At 40.8% G+C, this 22,195-nt stretch overlaps 1 protein-coding gene across 3 annotated transcripts in view; it reads right to left on the minus strand.

Annotated features, from left to right (window-relative positions):
* The window catches only part of SHROOM1 (shroom family member 1), a 76,898-nt gene extending 55,631 nt beyond the window's left edge, over positions 1–21,267 (minus strand). For 2 of the 3 annotated variants that reach the window (XM_054037296.1, XM_054037294.1), the window contains exons 1-2: positions 21,084–21,267; positions 9,951–10,131 (exon numbers count right to left, since the gene is read on the minus strand). The gene's annotated coding sequence lies outside the window, so the exon portion shown is untranslated. The remainder of the gene's footprint in view (positions 1–9,950; positions 10,132–21,083) is intronic. The other variant, XM_054037295.1, reaches the window with a different exon arrangement.
* Between the last annotated feature and the right edge of the window lie 928 nt (positions 21,268–22,195).

A 22,195-nucleotide genomic window follows, 5' to 3' on the forward strand; every position in this document is an offset into this window, starting at 1 on the left:
TAGACTCCTACTCTAACAGGATGAAAATGTCACACTTTTAGGTAGAGGCCATCCATAAAATAACCCAAAATAGCCAATCCAAGAGCACTATCACTCCTACTTGAACTGCCAAATGGTTAATTACAGAACCTCCTGGGCAATAAGGCTCAAATTGTGAAAAGCACTAATTCCAGGGAAAACTGGAAAGGCTTTTAAAACATCCTTTAAATGTTCACCCCCTTTGTGGCTAGATTTAATTTTTTATAAAGGGCAATCCTGGTCTTGTTTTTAAACTGACTTCACCACATTCTCTGAGCAGGCGATGGTGAAGTCACTACAGTAAAGATCGAGAACACTGTTTATAGTTTAGTGAAGAGAAAAAGCAGGCAGAGGATGTGGGTTATTTTGATAAGTAAATCATGCTGACCTCTGAAACTGCCTGTCTGTCGAGTGCAAAGGGCATATAGGAACTTCCTGATTACAGCCCTGGGTTTGTTAATTTGAGATTTTTCTGGAAGCAGCAATTCAGGCTCTTTTAAAAAAATAAAATAAGTCACAAACTACCATAAATCTGTCTCCAAACAGCCACAATTCATTACCAGTAATTTTCAAGCACCTACAACAGAGATGACGGACTCGTCAAAGTTTTGCAGACACAAAGACCCAGATCCTCAAAGCTATTTAGCTGCCTAACTCCCACTGAAATCAATGAGAGTTAGATGCCTACATACCTTTGAGATCTGGGTGAAAGGCCTATCCTACTCCCGGACCTACCTGACTAAAGAAGGAATAATATACCCAACAACCAAAGCTGGAAAACACAGAAGTGGAGCTCATCATTTTATAGTGTTAAAATCTCTCTTCTGAAGGCTTTTCAGAAGTGTGCACCGACTGAGTCTATGGATAGATCAGTAGTCTGGCACCATGTTGGGTCTTGGGAGAGTTGGGTTCAATTCTCTGTCCTGCCATGAGCTTCTAGGTGCCCTTCAGTATGTCACTTATGGCCAGATTTTTACAGCTATTTCGGTGCTTTTCTTCCAGCCCCAGGGATGAAGAACAGCCTCTATGAAAAAAGAAGAACAGGAGTACTTGTGGCACCTTAGAGACTAACAAATTTATTAGAGCATAAGCTTTCGTGGACTACAGCCCTTCGAAGAAGTGGGCTGTAGTCCACGAAAGCTTATGCTCTAATAAATTTGTTAGTCTCTAAGGTGCCACAAGTACTCCTGTTCTTCTTTTTGCGGATACAGACTAACACGGCTGCTACTCTGAAGCCTCTATGAATGGAACAAACAGGAGCTCTGGTCGTAGACTCCAGTTTGTTCAGCGCCTGATCTGAGCAGGAAGGCTCTGAGGGTGGACGAAGAGCCGCCTCCATGGAAAGGAACTTGAGTGTGGCTGCTCTGTCCTTTTTGGGACGGGGCTTAAAACCCCGATGAAGGTGACATCTGTCACTAACACGTGATTCCCCCAGGCATTTAAGACAGGAAGGGTGCAGATCACTCACAGGCATAAGTCTGCTGCAAGAGAGACAAGACTTGAAACCTGGAGACCAAGGCACAAACTGGCACCCAGTTGGGAACTGGGGAAACCAAAGTCTTAAAAACTAAAACCTAACTTTCTAAATATAGCTTTACATGCTCTGAACTAGGCAAAAATGGGTGCTATATATAAGAGGAAGGAGGAAAGGACTTGCAAAAACACAGGCTCCAACAATCATCACAGGGAGTAAGAAGGAACTGAGAGGGCTCAGTGAAAGCCTTATACCTCCGCACAGTAGTGTGAGGCAGCAGAGGGTGCTCATGCCACCCTGACAGATGCTGCTGAGGGGAAAAAAATATCCAACAACTCTGCACAGGATGTGCACACACCTACAGTGGAATGGACATGGGCAATGACTCGGAGAGGAACAGAATTTCCTACTCCTGGTTGAAGCTCTGGGGAGGATAGCAGTGCAAACGGTGCAACAGCTGGCCCTCCTGTGCAGAATCCTGTCATTTGTACCTGTGCACCGGTGGGATGAATAAAGCCAAGTCTTGCCACTAAACACAATGGCAGCATTTGCCAATTACAGAATGATTCCAATATGTAGACCAAAAAATAAATACCTGAAATTTTTTCAAAAAACATTGCCTATAGGGCTGTCGATTAATCACAATTAACTCATGCAACTAATTCAAAAAAATTAATTGCAATTAAAAATGTAATCGCAGTTTTAATCACACTGTTAAACAATAGAATACCAATTGAAATTTATTAAATATTTTTGGATGTTTTTCTACATTTTCAAATATATTGATTTCAATTACTACACAGAATACAAAGTGTACAGTGCTCACTTTATTATTTTTGATTACAAATATTTGCACTGTAAAAATGATAAACAAAATAAATTTTGTTTTTTCAATTCACCTAATACAAGTACTGTAGTGCAATCTCTTTATTGTGAAAGCGTAATTAAAAAAAAAAAAAAACTACATTTGTGTTACATAACTGCACTCAAAAACAAAACAATGCAAAACTTTAGAGCCTACAAGTCCACTCAGTTCTACTTCTCGTTCAGCCAATCACTAAGACAAACAAGTTTGTTTACATTTACGGGAAATAATGCTGCCCACTTCTTATTTACAATGTCACCAGAAAGTGAGAACAGGTGTTCACATGGGACTTTTGTAGCTGGCATTGCAAGGTATTTACGTGCCAGATATGCTAAACATTCGTATGCCCCTTCATGCTTCAACCACCATTCCAGAGGACATGCTTCCATACTGATGACACTCATTAAAAAAATAATGTGTTAATTGAATTTGTGATTGAACTACTTGGGGATGAATTGTATGTCTCCTGCTCTATTTTGCTCACATTCTACGATATATTTCATGTTATTGTGGTCTCAGATGACAACTCAGTACATGTTGTTCATTTTAACATTGCTGCAGATTTGACAAAACGCAAAGAAGGTACCAATGTGTGATCTCTAAAGTTAGCTACAGCACTCGACCCAAGATTTAAGAATCTGAAGTGCCGTCCAAAATCTGAGAGGGATGAGATGTGGAGCATGTTTTCAGAAGTCTTAAAAGAGCAACACACTGATGCGGAAACTACAGAAACCAAACCACCAAAAAAGAAAATCAACTTTCTGCTGCTGGCATCTGATTCAGATAATGAAAATGAACACACTGCTTTGGATTGTTATCGAGCAGAATCCGTCTTCAGCATGAACACATGTCCTCTGGAATGGAGGTTGAAGCATGAAGGGACATATGAATCTACATGCATCTGGCATGTAAATATCTTGAAACACTGGCTACAACAGGTCCATGCGAACAGGGCTGGCTCTAGGTTTTTTGCCGCCCCAAGCAAAAACATTTTTGGCCGCCCACCCACCCCAGCGCTGGGTGCTCTCCCCCACCCCACCTGCACCCCCTGCTGCCCCAGCCCTGGGCTCCCCCTGACCAGTGCTGACTCTGCCCGCTCCCCCCCTCACCTCCAGCCAGTCTTTTTATTTGCCTTAGGGTTTCTGTCCCTTTAGAGTGCACTCACTTCACGTTTAAGTTTTTCTCTATGATCATGATAGCTAAAAATTAGATTTTTTTTAAATGAAAGCCAAGATACTCAGGCAATCTTTTCATTCCTGCAGCTCAGGCTTTAAGAAACAACACATGAAATATCTCAAAGTTCGCAATAAAAATTGCAAGAGCTGGCAACAATGCATGCTTACTTTGTGAACTCTGACAGGATCACAGCACAAGTATGAGAGGGGTAGCCGTGTTAGTCTGAATCTGTAAAAAACAGAGGGTCCTGTGGCACCTTTAAGACTAACAGAAGTACTGGAGCATAAGCTTTCATGGGTGAATGCCCACAAGGTGGTATGGCAGTGTTGAAGTATTACTACAGGCCAAAAATTGCCTGTTCAGTCTACATTATAAATCTGTTACCTGAACTGTACATCTTTAGTATGTATTCTGCACTCCTACAGTGTTACTTAGAATGACACTGACCTCCATTGGTGGAAGGAGCGTAGAATCAGGGCCGGCTCCAGGCACCAGCTTAACAAGCAGGTGCTTGGGGCGGCCAAGGGAGAGGGGCGGCACCTGCGGCAATTCCGGGGCAGCAGGTCCCTCACTCCCTCTAGGAGCGAAGGATCTGCACTGAACTGCCGCTGCCAATTGAGGCTTTTATTTATTTATTTTTTTCCCCAATTGCTGCTGCCGGTCGCGATTGTGGCTTTTTTTTTTTTTTTTTTTTTTGGCTTGGGGAGGCAGAAATGCTGGAGCCGGCCCTGCATAGAATGTGCAATAACGGTGTACAACTGCTATATGAGATGAGATTTTGCCCACAGTACTAGCACTTTGCACTATGAGGTAGTTCTTTATTCTATTCTTTATTTCAGCCACCTCTGTTAAGTTTTCAATAATTATAGACGTCAGCCAAATTTTAAGTCAAAATGACTCCTAACAACATTGAACATTTTTCCTCCTTCAACTTCAAACACAACAAACTGGTTGCTACCCGGCCTGATGAAGAAGATTTTAATCAAGCATAAAGTGAAAAAGGAGCAGGTAAAAAGAATTAACAGACCAGATGGGCACATAACAGTAGAGATTGTGAAAATAAATGAATGAAAAAGATAATCCACTAAGTACTGTATTCAAGATTTTTTTTCATTATCCTATAACACTCAAAATCTTATGCACACCTGGGTGTGTAGCCTGCTTTAACGTATGCTCAAGAAACCAGAACTCCAAATGAGGGTAAAATGCTGCAAACACAAATACCAACCGCTACCTGTAAAAACCTTAAATCACCCATTGGGGATATTACCTTATACTGTTATTTTCATTACTTGGCACCAGCAGGGCTACAGATGGCTGCCGAGAGTGTTGGTTTCGAAAACTAGGTCAGCGGACGCACAAACGCAGAGTAAAAATAAAAAATATTTCCTATTTTCCCCCAAGATCATCCAAGCAGCAGCAGCCTGACAGGCACAGAATAACACTGCTGGAAAAGGTTTCCTAATGACAGACGTCACAGATATGGTTACACTGACTAGTAAATCAACCTAGTTAGTAGGACGGAAGATTGAAATACTGATCTCACAGACATACTTATTCTTTTCTCATTGGAATCCTTCCTACTCGAGTTAATCCCCGGTCACTGTGTTAGAGCAGGAGTATGTTGTAGTTATTCAGTAATTTCTACCAATTAATGTTTTTACAGGACTTTGTCGCTGTATGGCAATATTAAATGCCCATTATTTTAACAAGCCTTGCAAATGCACCATGGGCCAAATCCCAAGGTTCTCACTAGGTTTTTAAATCATTCTTCACTCAGGCAAAGCTGCAAGGAGAGTTTGTCCCCATTAAAATATACTAACACAGACACAAAATCTACTCACCCGCTTTGACTGTAATGATGACCACTACAACAATAAAAAGAACAATGTTATTACAATGGTGACTAACTGCCCCACTTGAGATAGGGGCCCGATTTGCTAGCCACTGCACAATGATATAGGGATTCATTCACACTAGCTAGTGTGCTAAAAACAGTAGTAGTAGCTGGGGTAGCACTGGCAGCTGCTAGTGGTGGCGTGGACTAGCTGCCCTGAGTACAGACCCACTGGGTTCAGGCAGGTTTGTACTCAGCATAGCTAGCCCATGTCACTGCTTGTCACTGCCCATGCTAGTACTACACTAATATTCTTAGCACTCTAGCTCAATGAGAGCTAGTGCGAGTATGTACAAAAGCTGAGAATTACACCTCTACCTCCAAGTGTAGACATAGCCATAGACACACACCCTGCCCCTAGACACTTTAAAGTCTAAATGGCGAAACAAAGGGTGAGAAGAGGAAGAGAGGTACGGAGAGGGGAAGTGACTTGCTCAAGGTAATACAACAGCTCAGAGCTGGGAACAGAATCCAAGTCTCTTGACTTCCAGGAGACAGCAAGGCTGCCAAGGGGGGGGGGGGGGTCAAGTGTGGCAATTTGCCCCAGGCCTGCAGGGGCCCCCAAAATTGCTTTGCTCCAGGCCCCCTGAATCCTCTGGGTGGCCCTGGGACACAGTGCTGCCTTCCTTTCCTCCCGCCAGGTGAGTATTACCCAGGCACATGTGTGTAATTGAGAATAGGAGCGTGGGTTTGCAAATGCATAGAAAGTGAATAGAAGAGTCTTTTGACCTGTAAGACCACCTAGAACTCTTGGATGAAGGCAGGGTTGCCGACTCTGCTCCTCTGGCTGGCACAATGAAACTCTTGTCAATAAGAATAAGGTTCTTATCTGTGTGAGAGACAGAACTTTCCTGGGATTGATCAGACTGTGGAATGAACTGCCCCAGGAACAAAGGACCATCACAAACCTCTCCACCTTACACTCCAAGTGCCAGGTGCATTTGTTCACGCTTCCTTCTCTAACATAATCACATAGCAAAGTGACTTAAAAAAAAAAAACCTTGTTAACCAAAACACTCCACTGCATACACAATTCTTTCACTGGGGAGAGGATGAGAGAATAAGCCACAAGAGACATATGTCAGGATATGTCTGTACTGGGGCTTGAGGAGATAGAACGGCACTAGCTCTGATTGAAACAAAAGGATATGGGGAGCAGTATGAGTGATGGGAGGGGCTGGCGACCCTAAGTACAATCCTGGCCAAGACCCGTACTGGGGTGGCTAGACCGTGACACTGCTCAGGCCACTTCTATTTTTAGCTTGATCAGAGCTAATGCAGGTATCTCTCCTCGAACTGGAATTTACACCTTCCAGCTCCAGTGCAGACCTACCCTCAGACACATCACTAAATGCACTACTGGAAAGCGCTCAGATACCCTGAAAATGAGCATGGTATAAAAACCTATATAGAATAGAATAGCCTGTGGCAATGATTTTATGAAGTCTGCAGATAGGAATGTCCCTTTACCTCAATTCATATTCAACAGAGAGTTTAAATTTGGTTTTCTAAGAGGACACTATTTTAAAAACTGAGTTGGGTTTATCAACCAGAACATGACCACTAACTCCTTGTGTTGTTTTAAATACTTGTCTGGTACTGAAGTAGTTCATGAATCTTTAAGTCTGAACAATCAAGTCATATTTCAACGTCCCATTAGAAAATAAAAACAAACATCAAACAAGTTTCCCACATGTTCCTTTTAAGGACGTACAACTTCTGTTCTATTGAAAGCAAAAACCTAAATGCATTAATTCTTGAATAGCTTCAGCTAGAGAGGCTGCTCATTCCAAAAACTGCAGGACAGTGTTTTATACTTTAATATTAGCCCCACAGTCCTGCCTTCATTGTTACAGAAGACAAAAAGATGAAAGAACGATATTAGAAAATTTACACCTTTAGGCTGCCTTAATTCCTGGTCTATAGGCAGTGGAGTAAATATTCACATTTGAAGATGCTGGGTAGAAGCACAAGGTTTGGGATAGTTTATATTATTCAGTTTGAAGTGATTTGGTAAAACAGAAGCCACTTGATTCATTAGGTGACCAAAAGATCAAGGACATTTAACAAATTACATTTCAGATCATCTAACCTTGAAGTTGTTGCAGCTCAGAAAGTATAGGGTCCCCTTAACTTTCCCATATGGTAGCCAATAAAGCTAATACTTACCCGCAATGAGACTACTGGAATATTATGTGCAATTCTGGATGTTATGTTACAAGAAAGAGGCCAATAAATTAGAGGAACTTCACCGAGCACATCAACAGAATATTAATGGTTAGGAGGGATTGGTTTATTAGATATGATCAAAAGAATAAATTTGCCTAAATGATGACTAAAGGAAAATATAACCAAGTACATATGTTTGAAGGGCTTAAATCCTATTAAAGAGATCAAATTGTTTAACCTGGTCTCAGGAGTTATAACTAAAATTAGTGCCATGACATTAGGCAAAGGAAAAATTTAAGCCTAGAATGTGACAAATTCCCTTTTGAGGCAATACATCATATATGAAATATCAGGCATTACATTTCATTTGATACATACTGTGAATCTGGATAATCATAATCTGTAGGAGGAAAGTGCCCTATTCCAACCGATGTGATTTACCTTGCTACATAGATAGTTTGTATTCATGCAGCACTACCCGAAGGGAGAAACGATGAATTTATCCTTCATAATGCCACCTGATATGATGACTAAGGGCATAAAAATAGAACACTGTCTGAATGAGAGAGTTGCAGCGGTAGCTAAATGTGGACAGGAAATCAGACCAAAGTTCCCAGAGGAGGCAGGTAGCTTTGAAATTATATAATTTGTGACTTTCTGTAATTATTTGTTGTAATTTTTAGGAAATCTTTCATTTTTACCTTTGGCCTCCTCAGGATGCTAGCATAATGCTAGCATTATGGGCCTCAACCTGCAGTGTGCTAAGAGCTTCGTGTGAGGTGCTGAGACTGTCAACTCATTTTGAAGCCAATGGGAATTGACACCTCCTACTGCAGCACAGGAGACACTCAACATTTTGCAAAAAATGACTGTGTATGAGCAAGGATTTTGCAGCTCTGTGTCGCCCTGTATGATGCAGCACCATTCAGCCAAGCTGCTTTTTTTCTGGCAGCTATCTGCTCGTGTGCACTTCAGGGGCTCAGAACGATGGTATTGGGTCTGGTCCTCCAACAGAAGGAAAACAGATACGTGCTCCTCTGTGATTTGTTTTATTTATACTGTTTCTATACTTATAGGGCCAAGACTTTCAGAGGGAGTTGTGTTTATTATCACATATGCATACACCACTGTACGCACAAATGAACACAGACAGACCATGTGGTGCTTTCTAGTTCTCAATCTCCTACACTAACTAAACAGCCTATCCTACCTAAAGTAACCACACAGAATCTCAATAGTCTTCCCAACGGAGTAGAGAAAGCCACATTACTTGTGTCATTTAAAACTAGCTTGGGTGAAGGTGCCACATGGATAAGCAAATTTCTTCTTGCAGCCTCATTAACATGCCTCAGTCCTGAACCAGTGGAACCACTGAGAGAGGTCTCCATGGCATCCAAACCATGACAGCGGGGATACCAAAGTAATGGCAGTTGTACTGATGATAGTAGATGTTGTGATGTGACCACTGATCCATTGGCAGTTGGATGAGACCACCAACTTGAAATGCAGTTTAGGGCTAGGTTCTGCGCCCATTGACATCTAGGATCAGACCATTATTAGGTAAGAAGCACAGACAGAACTGCCAGCCAGCTATAGGAAGCTGTTATTGCCTTAAAGTCTGTTGCCTTCCCCTCACCATCCCATCTTCTTCTATAGATAACAGTATTATATGTCTGGGGCTTAAATGTAATAACAATTCCCATTTAGGAGAGACAATCAGGAATCATGTCTGTAGCTAAGTACTGATAAGAAACAGTACGGCAAAACTCTAATAAAACACAATCCCCAGCAAACTGCAATCCATTTGTTTCTCTTCCAGGGAAAAAAATGAAACACGTAAAACAAAAGAGGGATGTTTAGTTCCCAGGAGACAAGGACCCAGCTGAAGAGGCCCAATAACAGCTAAGGCCTGCTTTTGTCATCAGGTATGCATTCCTTTCTTTGTATACCAAAAAAAATAAATAAATAAAGAGGGCTTCTGTTGGTGTGTTGATATAGTTACACAGCAAGGGCAGAGCCCAGCTCTCTGTTTTCTCTCACAACACTCAGGCACAATGGTGTCCTTATTACAGGGAGCCTAAATAAATAATACAGCCGTCAGACATAAGAAAGGGAAGGAGCATTACAATATTAAATTCTAAAACCAGAATGAGGGACCTTTTCCTACTGAACAAACAGGACTTAGCCCAGTATAATTTGGAAACCCATCAACTTAGACAATGGTCTGATCTAGCAGTTCTTTCAAAGGCAAAAATTCCATTGTCCCAAGAGGGTTACACCAATTACCCCAACTGAGGATCTGGCCTATTTGCTTGGATCCAGGGTACTAACTAAAAGCAGAAGTTACTTACCTTATGTATGTTTTTGTTGGTGCTTCCTTGACTTCAATGGGAGTTTTGATTGTACAAAGACAGCAGTATCTGGCCCAATCTCTCTCTCTCTCTCTCTCTTGAATGCAGATCTGACTCATTAATCTTTTGAGGATTGCAGGCATATCTTCACATTCTGCTAAGCATTCATTTGGCTGGTATTCTGGAAAATGCCAGTTAATCATTTAAAGTTTGGAATCTCTCTGAACTTCAGAAGACATTGGGAGGGCAGAACAACATATAAATCCATTAAATTCCCCACTTGTCATCTTTGTGACCCTGACCTTTAAAATGGGATTTTATGTGTTTAACATTTATATTTTACTAGGAAGAATCTCTTTTTACTAACTAAAAATTTCACTGCCAGCCAAGTGCCTGATCCAGTAAGAGTTTTGAGTGTGGAAGAAACACAAGATTAAGTCCCAAGAAAGTTAAACACATGGATGGTAAAGTTATAAATAATGAGGAATAAATAATATTAACTGAAAAACAAGAGACATAAGGATTTGACTTTTATGGACATTATTTCTTACATGTCCGAAATGTAAGACACATTATAATTGGTTCATTGTATTTTTAGTTTCATAATATAATTAGTCTCAGACATATTAAGTTAACAAGAGAAGGAACACTACAGTTCTCTAGGAGATAGATGGGGAAATTAAGGTTGAAAGCCTCACTTACTTTCTCATGTAATAACAGACATAATGACTGAAGATTTTACATCCAATTGACATGCCTGGCTAAACTTGTAAGTGTTATCAATTAAGTGGAAAGAAACAAAAAGGATTTGATCAGATTTAGTCCAATTATCTTTTGTGGAGGTTTATGTTTAATACATTTCAGGCAAAATTTCCAATGAACACTTGAAAAAAGACCTGGGATTAAAAGTGATATCCAAATAATTAATAAATGTATACATTTTGAAATGTAAAATGTGGCAAGGACATCTGTTAGCAGGAACAACTTGAGGTTTTTACATGTGCACAAGGATAAATATAATAAAAATCATACTTCGTACTTAAACAGCACTTATCTATATACCTTAGAGCACTTATATTACATAGGGAAATCTAAATTCAGAGTTATAAAATAATTTGTCCAAATGCAGATAGTGAGACCGTGGCAGATCTGGGAATAGACTGCATGCCTTCTAACTCCCAATCCCATGCCCTGTCTATATTGTTTCCTCCTAGACCAGGTTACTATGTTGCATACATGTTTCGTGACAACATTTTCAGAGGTCCATTAAAAATAAGCCCAAAATCTTCAAACTCAAAAGACTTAAGACCGAGGCACTCAAATCCATAATTATTTACCTAAATAGAGGGTTTTCAGAGGTGCTGGGCAAACTCCCACTGAAATGCTATTGAAGCACTGTGAAAAGTCACACCACTTATTAGGTGCCTTAATATGGATTTAGGGGCCTAATTATATATCCTGTGTCTGTGGAAGGGCTTCCATATGTCTTCCACATTCTATGGCATGAGGTCTGCCATTTGGAATATGAGAACAGCTGGGGAGAGAGGAAGGGTTGAGGAGGAATAGATACATCATTGAATCATTCTCACCCATGTAATTCTAGGCTTGGTTATGTCTGCATCTGTCTGCTGTGTGTGATTCCTCATCCCCTGCTGGAAAACACCACATGACTGCAACAAGAGCCAGTCTGACTGAGTAGCAGATGCTACTTGTAGAAAAAATAACATTCTCTGGCTCAAACAGCTTATTTCATTCAAGTTATTGTGAGCTATTCTCACAAGACTTTGGTCAAAACTATGGAAATCAGCATTGATATAATATACCTGGACTTCTGTAAGTCATATGACTAGGTACTGCATGACATTTTGATTAAAAGTCTAGAACGATACAAAATTAACATGGCACACATTGATGGATTCAAAACTGGTTAATCGCTAGGTCCCAAAATGTAGTTGTAAATGGGGATTCATCACAGCATTTCTAATGGGGTCCCACAGGAAGGAATCAGTTCTTGGTCCTACACTTTTTAACATTTTTAATCAGTGACCTGGAAGAAAACATAAAATATCACTGACGGATGGACACAAAAATTGGGTGAGTGGTAAATAATGAAGAGGATGGGACACAGTTACAAAGCAAGCTTTATAAACTGGCTTGGTAAACTGGGCACAAGCAAACAATTTGTGTTTTAATATAGGTAAATGTAAATCATACATCTAGGAACAAAGAACGCAGGTCATTTTTACAAGATGGTGGACTCTATGCTGGACGGCGTGACTCCGAAAAAGATTTGAAGGTCATCGTGGACAATTAGCTGAACATGAGCTTCTGATGTAACAAATGGCAAGTGAGATCCTTGGATGCATAAACAGGGAAATTCTAGTAGGCAGAGAGGTTGTTTTACATCTGTTTTTGGCACTGGTGCAACTGCTGCTAGAATATTGTGTCCAATTCTGGTGTCCACTGTTCAAGAAGGATGTGGATAAATAGGAGAGGGTTCAGAGAAGAGCCACGAGAATGACTGAAGGACTAGAAAACCTGCCTTATAGTGATAGACTCAAGGAAAGAAGGTTAAAAGATGACTTGATCACAGTCTACAAACACCTACATGGGGAACAAATATTTAATAATGGGCTCTTCAGTCTAGCAGAGAAAGATATAACAGGATCCATTGACTGTAAGCTGAAGCTAGACAAATTCAGACTGGATATAATGCATAAATTTTTAATAGTGAGGGTAATTAACTGTTGGAACAATTTACCAGATTCATGGTGGATTTTCTATCACACACAATTTTTAAATCAAGATTTTAAAAAATAAAATAAAATGCTTAGTTTGAAAAAAAAATTGAGATATCCTATCACCTAGAACTGGAAGGGACCTTGAAAGGTCATTGAGTCCAGCCCCCTGCCTTCACTAGCAGGACCAAGTACTGATTTTGCCCCAGATCCCTAAGTGGCCCCCTGAAGGATTGAACTCACAACCCTGGGTTTAGCAGGCCAATGCTCAAACCACTGAGCTATCCCTCCCCTAAAAGGAGGGATAGCTCAAAAGGAATTATTTGTTTTGGGAAGTTTTATGGCCTGTATTATACAGAAGGTCAGACTAGATGAGCACAGTGGTCCCTTCTGGCCTTGGAGTCTATGAAACTGGGTTAAATTCAGGGCAATCACCTGTGTTGTGAACAAAAGAGATTTTTATTTGTTCTTACAAAGAAAAGATAAATATCTGTCACTCTCTTCTGGGGGGAAATGAAAGTAGTTCAGTATCCATCGCCCCTTCTATCTTTTTCCTCTCTGCTGAGGCTGACAAAAGAAAAACCAGTTGTTATAGTGGCTTTTCCCAATCCCCGGTCCATCCAGTCTTTATTCATAAAAGTATGCTGAACACTTGGGACAAAGTTCTCCTTTCAAAACAGATTTACTGTGACAATCTTAGTACCTTTCCCAGACCTGAAGAAGAGCTCTGTGTAAGCGCGAAAGCATGTCTCTCTCACCAACAAAAGTTGGTCCAATAAAAGATATTACCTTACCCACATGTCTCTCTAAATTACATATACACACACATTTGCAAGAACAAAAAGCACACAAACTCGGGCTGTTGCCAGGGTCCATGGCAGAAGGCTACCCTGAATAGCTGCATAGCTGACTACCCTGAAAACATGCAGAGATCTGACTCTACAGGGCCTCTAGCAAGAATCATGGAAGGTTTAATGAGGAATGGTACACATTCTTACGCAGCAATACTCACCACCCTATGGCCTCTGCACACAGACTCCCGAGCATTTGACTCCTACTCTCAGAGGAAGAAATTGCACCAGGGAACATGTTATGCAGAAGGTCAGACTAAATGATCTAATGGTCCCAGCTGAATCTGTGGTGGAGTTTGTAAGAGAACAGGGGACTTGGCCTTTACAGGTTCAGATAGCAAGACAGACTCTAATCTTTTGGATGGATGTATTTCTGCAGGCTGTTTGCAGCCGGAATTTGGACTTTTTCGACAGCATACCTGGGCATGTTTGGCGCCCATTTGGGCAGAATCACACCTGTTTTCAGAACATGGCCCATAATGTAATTTTCATTCCATGAACTCCAAAGAAAGTCCAAGCATGGAAGAAGTGCAGACATCCACCTTGTGGCTAAGAGATCTATATGTGGATCAGAGCAGAGCCTTCACATTGCAATCGAATTGTCTTACAAAGAGTCATGTAAAATGGCCTTCTTCAGCGGCAGAGAGGGATTTGAAGGAGGGAAAGTATGGACAGGTGCAAATTGAACATTTGCCATTAGCAGAAAGACCACACTATTTGTGGATTAGACAAAAACATGAATAGTATGAGCTCAGCTGATCTTTAATTGGAAGGGCCCTTAAACATAAATCCCCCAGTAATGTGGAGCATGTGCATACTGCTATTGTGGGGAATTAGTAGAGACAATCTTTTAGACTCAATGAAACAAATATTCCTGATGCAAGCTGAGCTGTTAGTTTTTGAAATTCTCATTTGGCATACAGTATAGCAGAGAGTTTATGTTCTCCTGAGATATCACACAGCTGATGTTCTGAGCATGCCAAAGTGGGGTGGGTACCACATACCATAGTCTGGATGAGTCTCCTTATCAGACCAAGTGGGTATTGGCAATATTGTTTCCTTAAAAGATTTATAAAGGTGAAGAGCCAGTGAGGTCAGTTTGGAAAATTTAGAAATGGGTTGTTTCTCAGAACCCCTGTTTGTTCCATGGGACAGTGTCAATTATGTACAAAGCAGCACAGAATCTTTAATTCTTGTTTCTTTGCAAAATACGATCTTAACTGGGTCATGTTGGCTAGTAGCACTTTAGACAGCAAAACACTGATCAGTAGCAATAAAACTGAATCAAAAACCCCTCAGATGAACACCACACACTTGGACAGCAGGCAGAAATCCAAACTCAAATTTTACAGATTAAACGTATGCTTATAATGGGCCAAGCCAGTTAGGATTTCTTGGCTTGTAACACAGTGGCTAATTTTCTTCATCTTATCGTTGTCATCTAAGGGTAGTTCTTTCAATGCTGTGGAGAGCGGAGGGGAAGGTCACATTTTAAATTAAATGTAATACAAATCTGCAACAATGGAATGTATGTGGTCAAGTTAACCTAATTTGTGTATGAGAGAAAAATGAGGTATCAGTTATATAATGCCATATGCATGGTCTTACACGGTGTGGCATACAGAATTTATATTTTCTATCTTATGATATCACCCAAGCGCATATACAGAACTTGAACTGGGGCATTATATACAAAACAGCATTTAATTTTTTTTAATTGTTTATTTGTAATTCTAAATTGATTTGGACTGAATGACAATGACAGCTTGGAACCTGCAATAGTGGGCCGGATCCAGGACTTGTGTAAATAGATGTAATTCCATTGACTTCCAGTTTACACCCGCTGAGGATCTGGCCCAATTCTCAACATATGGAACTATTCAGTGCCAAAAATGCAAACACTTTATGGCCATAACATTACCATCCTGCTGCCAGTTAAGGATTTTCCAGACCACCAAAAAATGTTCTGATCAGACTATTTATAAAGCACTGGACCATGTTAATTTTTTTTTTAATATAAATGGCTTTTGCCTCAACAAAATTAACATTTCATTGTTCTGGTTTTGTTTTTTAAACTTTTTATTAAGGCAAAGTTACAATACAATGTTTCAATATTCAGTGTAGTATGTTCTTATTCAGGATCAAATTAACTACAGAGAACCTGACTAAGGATTCTGGCCTGCTGGCTGGGGAGCCCTCCTCCTTGAAGTATGGCAGAAAGGATGACCACATTTCTAAATAAGTATGTAACTCTGAGGTTCTACTGGACACCTCGGGGATGGAGGTTGTCTGTAACTCTGAAATGTCAGTAAATCTGAACAAGATGTTATGGACTTCAGCAGTGGGGGCGGGGCGGGGTGTGTGTGTGTCACGGTTTGTGACCCTCCAGAGCACCAGGACTCAGCTTTAGATGTGGGGGAAGTGCTGGTGCTTGGGGCTTCAGCCCCATGGCTCCATTCCGGGCTGAAGCCCTGGGGGGAGGGGGGGCACCAGGGCTCCCCAGGGATCTGCTCACAATTTCAGTGGAAGGCATCGGAGCCTGGAGATTTAGCAATGAGGGGAGCGCTGGGGCTGAAACCGGTGTTCCCCTTGTAGCTAAAGCCCCAGCGTCCCCCATGGCGCTAAAGCCAGGAAAGGAGCCACAGGGCTGAAGCCCCGAGTCCCATCATCCCCTGCAGAGCTGAAGCTCTGAGCCGTGGTGCTCCCGAGGGTCATAAGCCCTGGGGACCCTGAGCCCCACCCCCTGCCCGGAGCCCTGCCCCACCCCTCACCTTGCAGCTGCAGTCCTAACTCCCACCCATCAGCTGAAACTCTGTGCCCCAGGGCCACAGATGCTGCCTTCCTACAGGTCCCAGGGATGCTCAACCTCCTGCTCCACCCCACGCCCCGCCCCCACTTGACCCCTTTCCCTAACCCCCCACCCTGCCCTGCCTCTCCCCCCCCACAAGTGCACCCCATCCCTGCTCCTCCCCCTAGTGCCTCCTGCACACTGCAGAACAGCTGATCACGACAGGCAGGAGGTGCGGGGAGGAGGGAAGAGAGCTGGCTGTTGGTAGGGGCTGAGCACCCACTATTTTTTTCCCGTGGGTCCTCCAGCCCAGGAGCACCCACAGAGTCGGTGCCTATGCCCAAGGCTAAAGCCCCAAGGCAGTAAATTGCTTGTGTGTGTATGTATCTGTCTGTCTCCACTGCTGCCTGATTACTTCCAATTCCAGAGGATGTCTGGTTGACTGGAAAATCCATAACTCTGGTATTCATATCAGAGTACTTGGTGTGAAAGCTTTTCCATCACAAAGACAGTCCACATTATACCACACTTCCATAGGAGGAGGGGGGTCACACATTTCCAATAATCATAGAAACATAGGGCTGGAAGGGACCTCAAAAGGTCATCTAGTCCAGACCCCTGACTGAAGGATTAAGTACACCTAGATCATCTGTGACAGGTGCTTGTCTAACCCATTCTTAAAAATTTCCAATGATGGGGATTCTACAACCTCCCTTGTAAGTCTATCCCACATCTTAACTATCCTTGTAGTTAGAAAAAAATTTCCCTACTTTCTAATCTAAATCTCCCTTGCTGCAGAATGAGCCAACTACTTCTTGTCCTACCTTCATTGGACATGGAGAATAATTAATTGCCATCCTCTGTATAACAACTCTTAACATATTTTAAGACTTATCAGGTCTCCCCTCAGTCTTCTTTTCTCAAGACTAAATATGCCCAGTTTTTTAACCTTTGAAGATGTATATTCCCTTTCCCATATAGAGACCCACTCATCCAGATCAATTTCTTTGTCCTAATCCCTCTCTGATTATTTCATCTGTGTTGTTTTCTTATCAATATCTTTTTCAATCAAAATTGTGATTATATAAATTCTAGCTTGCTCAACTGTGATTAAAGTTCTAGACAGAACTACCTGATATCCAGATTTTATTATAAAATATTTAACTTGTAAATATTGAAAATATGCAAAAAGAACAGGAGTACTTGTGGCACCTTAGAGACTAACAAATTTATTAGAGCATAAGCTTTCGTGGACTACAGCCCACTTCTTCGGCTGCATCCGAAGAAGTGGGCTGTAGTCCACGAAAGCTTATGCTCTAATAAATTTGTTAGTCTCTAAGGTGCCACAAGTACTCCTGTTCTTTTTGCGGATACAGACTAACACGGCTGCTACTCTGATACCTGTCATTGAAAATATGGGATCTTTATATGGTTTACCTTATTACATATCTCCTGGTATGATTTCAAATCAGGACACAGGAACAGCTGTCAGAATTGAGTAATTTCACTCTCAGCTTTTACTACAATGAGTAGTCACTCTAATATTTCCTAGAGAGAAATTTCTGATTGTTAATGCAAGTAGCTAAAAGAGAGGACTTTGGTGACAGGAATTTAGAAAATTTGTCCAAAGCAGCTAAAATGGCCTAGGTGAATGGGTGACTTTTTATTTTTGGTAACTTACATTTCTTTTTAACCCAACAGTTGTACAAATAGCTATAACTAGACCTCAGTCATGTTCATGATCTACTGCTCACCTGCAATTGGTCACATCTTTTAGTTGTGATTCAGAATATAATGAAATAATAATATGCGAAATTAGGGAAAGCTAGTCTACCCCACTTTGTAGTCTTATAGAAAACTTTAGAACTTTATGTTCCATATGAATTTTAATAGCACATCCTGCAATGTTTAATGTCATGTCACAGATACAAACAGGAATGCACTGAAGCAAAAAATAGTACTTTTGGGAGGACATTAATCTTTACTGTATCTACCTTCCAGAGACAAGAAATTTGATATTCGTTCCATTCCTCCAAGTCTTTTATTATTTTATTCCCCATTGGAGGGTAATTTGCATTTAAAAGATTTTTAAAAGATCCAAAAGCCCACTGAAGTCAATGGCCGTCGTTCAATGGACTTTGAGAGGCTTTGGATCAGGCCCTAAATCAGCCAGGAGGAAATGGAGAAGAAATATCCAAAGCAATTCATTTTCCACATACTATTGAAACTAATGTATCCCTATTTTCAAGAAAGTTTTACATTTCTACTGATTCTACTGTATAAATGGTGATGAACAATGAGCAAAGAATACTGATGAACTGAAGAAGGTCAGCAGACAGGGAACGTAGGTGTCCTTAATTGTATGGTTCCCTGCTACTATAATCAACTCTAGGCATTGGAATCAGTATTTTTGCCTTGCCGTTAAAGGTTCAGATCTTACACGGCTGTAAACTGGCATGATTCCATTAATTTCAAAAGCTGATTTATACCAGCTGAGGATCCAGCTAAACGCTACTGGTGAACAAATTCAAACATTATTGAAAAGTTTATAAAGGCACTGCTTACAAATAGGGGGAAAAGGGGTTATGTCTATTATTTTAAAGGCCTGAAATGTTTTCATTATGTTAACAGCAGTTCTTCCCCCATTTCCAGGGCCTTAAATTAGAAATTTGGGTCTTGTCTCCCTTGGAAGACCCTATGGCTAACTGGAGAAACAATGAAATTATCACATCAAAATACTAAAGAAGTGAAACTTAGTCACATAAATCAAAAACTGTTTTTTATTAAGGCTGTTTAAAATGTCTGAGGGATGATTAGACTTGACAGTAATGATATTCCTAACCCAGGTTTTTTCCTTTGCAGGTCACTTTTAAAACTACTGAGCATGCTCACTGAGAATGGACTCTTCAGAGATTTTAGCTGCTAACAATTAAAGAAGTCTCTGAGTACATGCAAACTGCAATTTTCCAAAGACTTATAGTTTGGCCAATTTGGGCAGATTTTTACGAGGGACAGCAAAAAGCACAACCCTGCCATAAAGGCCACTCCCTGGGGAATTTAAACTTTCTGTTCCAAGGCATGGGATCACTAGAGCTGATCAAATAAAAAGTTATCAGAATTTTTTAAACACAGGCAAAACAAAATATTTCCCCCTAACTTCTTTTCTGAAACTATTGAGCTGTTTTGGCTGAAGTTTAAAAAAAAATAATAATAATCAGCCTGAGGCAGACACAAAGCATGGAAAACGTCAGCCTAAACGGTTAACATTTGGCAAAGTTGTGAGCAAATGAAGACAGAGTCTTCTAATGGGAGGTATCAGGCAGCCTATAATTTTGCCTATTGTGGGCCAGATTCTGATACCCTTACTTAGTGAGGCCACTGGTGGATTTAAAGTGTTATTCAGCATGAGAAAGATATCAGGATCTGGCCCTCTGCATGTTATGACTTGTACCTAAACACCAACTAATGCAAAATGACAGCCTCAGTATGCAAAATATTCATAACAAGAGTCTTGAGTCTATAGGTTTTGCATTTTGCCCTCAATTTTTGTAAATATGATCAGTTTTATGAAAGACCTGTGCAATCTTGTGTGTCGTGTCACTTGAAAACAAGACCACTTCTAAGTGGGAGGAAAAAAACCCCACTTTCACTCAAAATGGATCTCTTTTTAAAAAAATATGTACCAAGACATTTTTAAAGTTTGAATTTCAATATTTTGTTTTGACATTAAGTTTCACATCAACATGCACAACATTTTGAAATTCTGTGTAGTTTCTTTTTTAAAAAATTACCAGTGTGTGAAAAAAATTGTAAAGGACAAAATAACCTGCAGCTCTATTATGAATTGTTTTCTGCAATACCTTGTGAAGAAAATTTTTTTGTTGTTGTTTCCACACAGCTCTGCTCAATCCCTGCAATACTGGCATAAAATGCTGCTATAGAGAGTTATTTCTGAGATAAGCATCTTGTTAATGGGCTTCTGCACAACAGGGACAGAAATTTCAAGGCCATTATTGCCCCCGTGATTTTCACAGGAAATAATTGTGTAGATCAAGACCTTAAAATAATAATAAAGGTTCAAATCAGCTACTGAAAGGAGCATATAAATAAAACCACATTGCTGCTTGTCCAATATGTTATAGTAGTATAATTCCAGCACATTCTGAATTATAAAAGGTTTCTTTTCACTTATAAAATATTATCTCAATATATAATGTCCTTTTTCTAAAACCTCCTCTGTTAACAGACAATATTACATTTTCTGATAGTGCACTTACTCGTTTAATACTGCAAAACTGATCAAAAGGCAATGAATGCCCAGGAAACAAACACCATCCCTCCCCCCACCCTCTTTTTTTATTTCAGGTATAGCTGTTTACAATAGGGGATGGGGACTGTGCTTATAATTCACACTCAACAGGTTGGCTTAAAACATCCATTTTTCCAAACATTCCAAAATTTCCCAAACATTATGCAGGATCATTGAACTTTACATTGTTTCATTACATCGATGGTCTTTCTCCCACCTCCCTCCAGCATCACTAAATTCCTCTAGCTCTGTAGCTTTCCGTTCACCGTCACAAAGGCAAGTTAGTTACCTCCAGAAGTGCACACACATTTACAGCAATTAGAACCAATCAGTGTAATTTATATAGCTCATCAGCATGAGCATTCATCAAATCAGCATCCAGCTTTGTCAACAATGATTGCAAAAACACAACAGCCCGGAGCCCTGGCTGCAAACAACCATAATTACCTGCATCCCACTACTTGACCAGTCTCCCTTTGTGCTTCCCGTGAACGAGCTTGTCTTTTTCACTAACTATTGCAGAGAATGCTGTGTCCCTTGCAGTGCCAGCACGTAGCAGAGGCTTGCTATTATTCCTTTACACAGACCCAGGCAGTCTAGAAGGAACTCTTTCCTTACTCTCAGCCGCAGATTAAACTCTTCCAGTTTCTGCAGTTCCCCTAGCTACTTTTAGACGGTAAAGGTAACTGGAAAAGCTCCCTGTCCAATCAGATGAAGGGAGGTGGGGTTAGAATAATGAACCTGAAGCTCTGGCGTCAGAGTAGAAGCATTTCAGCATGACCCAGATCTCCTCCTGCAAAAGGGGGGAAGAAAACACCAGCCAACCCTGGGCAAAAGAATAACAGGCAGTTTTTGCCACTGCTTACAGTACTAGTCCAGAGTGAGCTGGCAGTTAGAAAGAATCTTCAAGGTACAGACACAGCATCTAGGACAGCCAGGGATTCATAACACCTCTGAAGGTGTCCTAGATGCTGGGAGGGAGCAGAGCTAAAGGGGGAACCTCATGTGATTTGTCTTTTACTTAAGAACCTGAGATGGATCCAAACTAAAATCCCCAGAACCGAATGCCCCAGACTTTAGCAATGGATCTGAATGTTGTGGTCTCGACCCAGCTCTGTGAAGGCGCTGTCTTTACAGCATCCAGTCTGAGCTTGTACCTTCCGACAGAGATTGCTTTCCTTTTGGATGGTGTAAAGAGAAGCAGCTACAGAATCCATCAGCTGTTCTGCTGCTCCACTTCCCTAAAAGTGGAGACGCTTTTTTTTTTTGTAAAGTCAGCTACAGATGATGCTATGGAAACTCTCCTGGATTTATTACTTCACTGTCTGTTTGAAGTTACCAATAGGAATTTTTATATTTTAATATTTAACTGCAGCTTGCATTTATCTTACAGATGTGAGATACACCACAAATCCAATGGCAGAATTTATCCTCAGATTTGTTATCCTACTAAGAGATAATAAGGCCCATGCTGAATGAAATCAGAACGGAAGAACTGTGACTCTCAGTCCGGATACTGCTAATAACTAGTTGAGCATTTCCCTTTGCTCAACTGAAGG

The sequence above is a fragment of the Malaclemys terrapin genome, chromosome 8, assembly GCF_027887155.1.
Source record: "Malaclemys terrapin pileata isolate rMalTer1 chromosome 8, rMalTer1.hap1, whole genome shotgun sequence".
NCBI classification, from domain to species: Eukaryota; Metazoa; Chordata; order Testudines; family Emydidae; genus Malaclemys; species Malaclemys terrapin.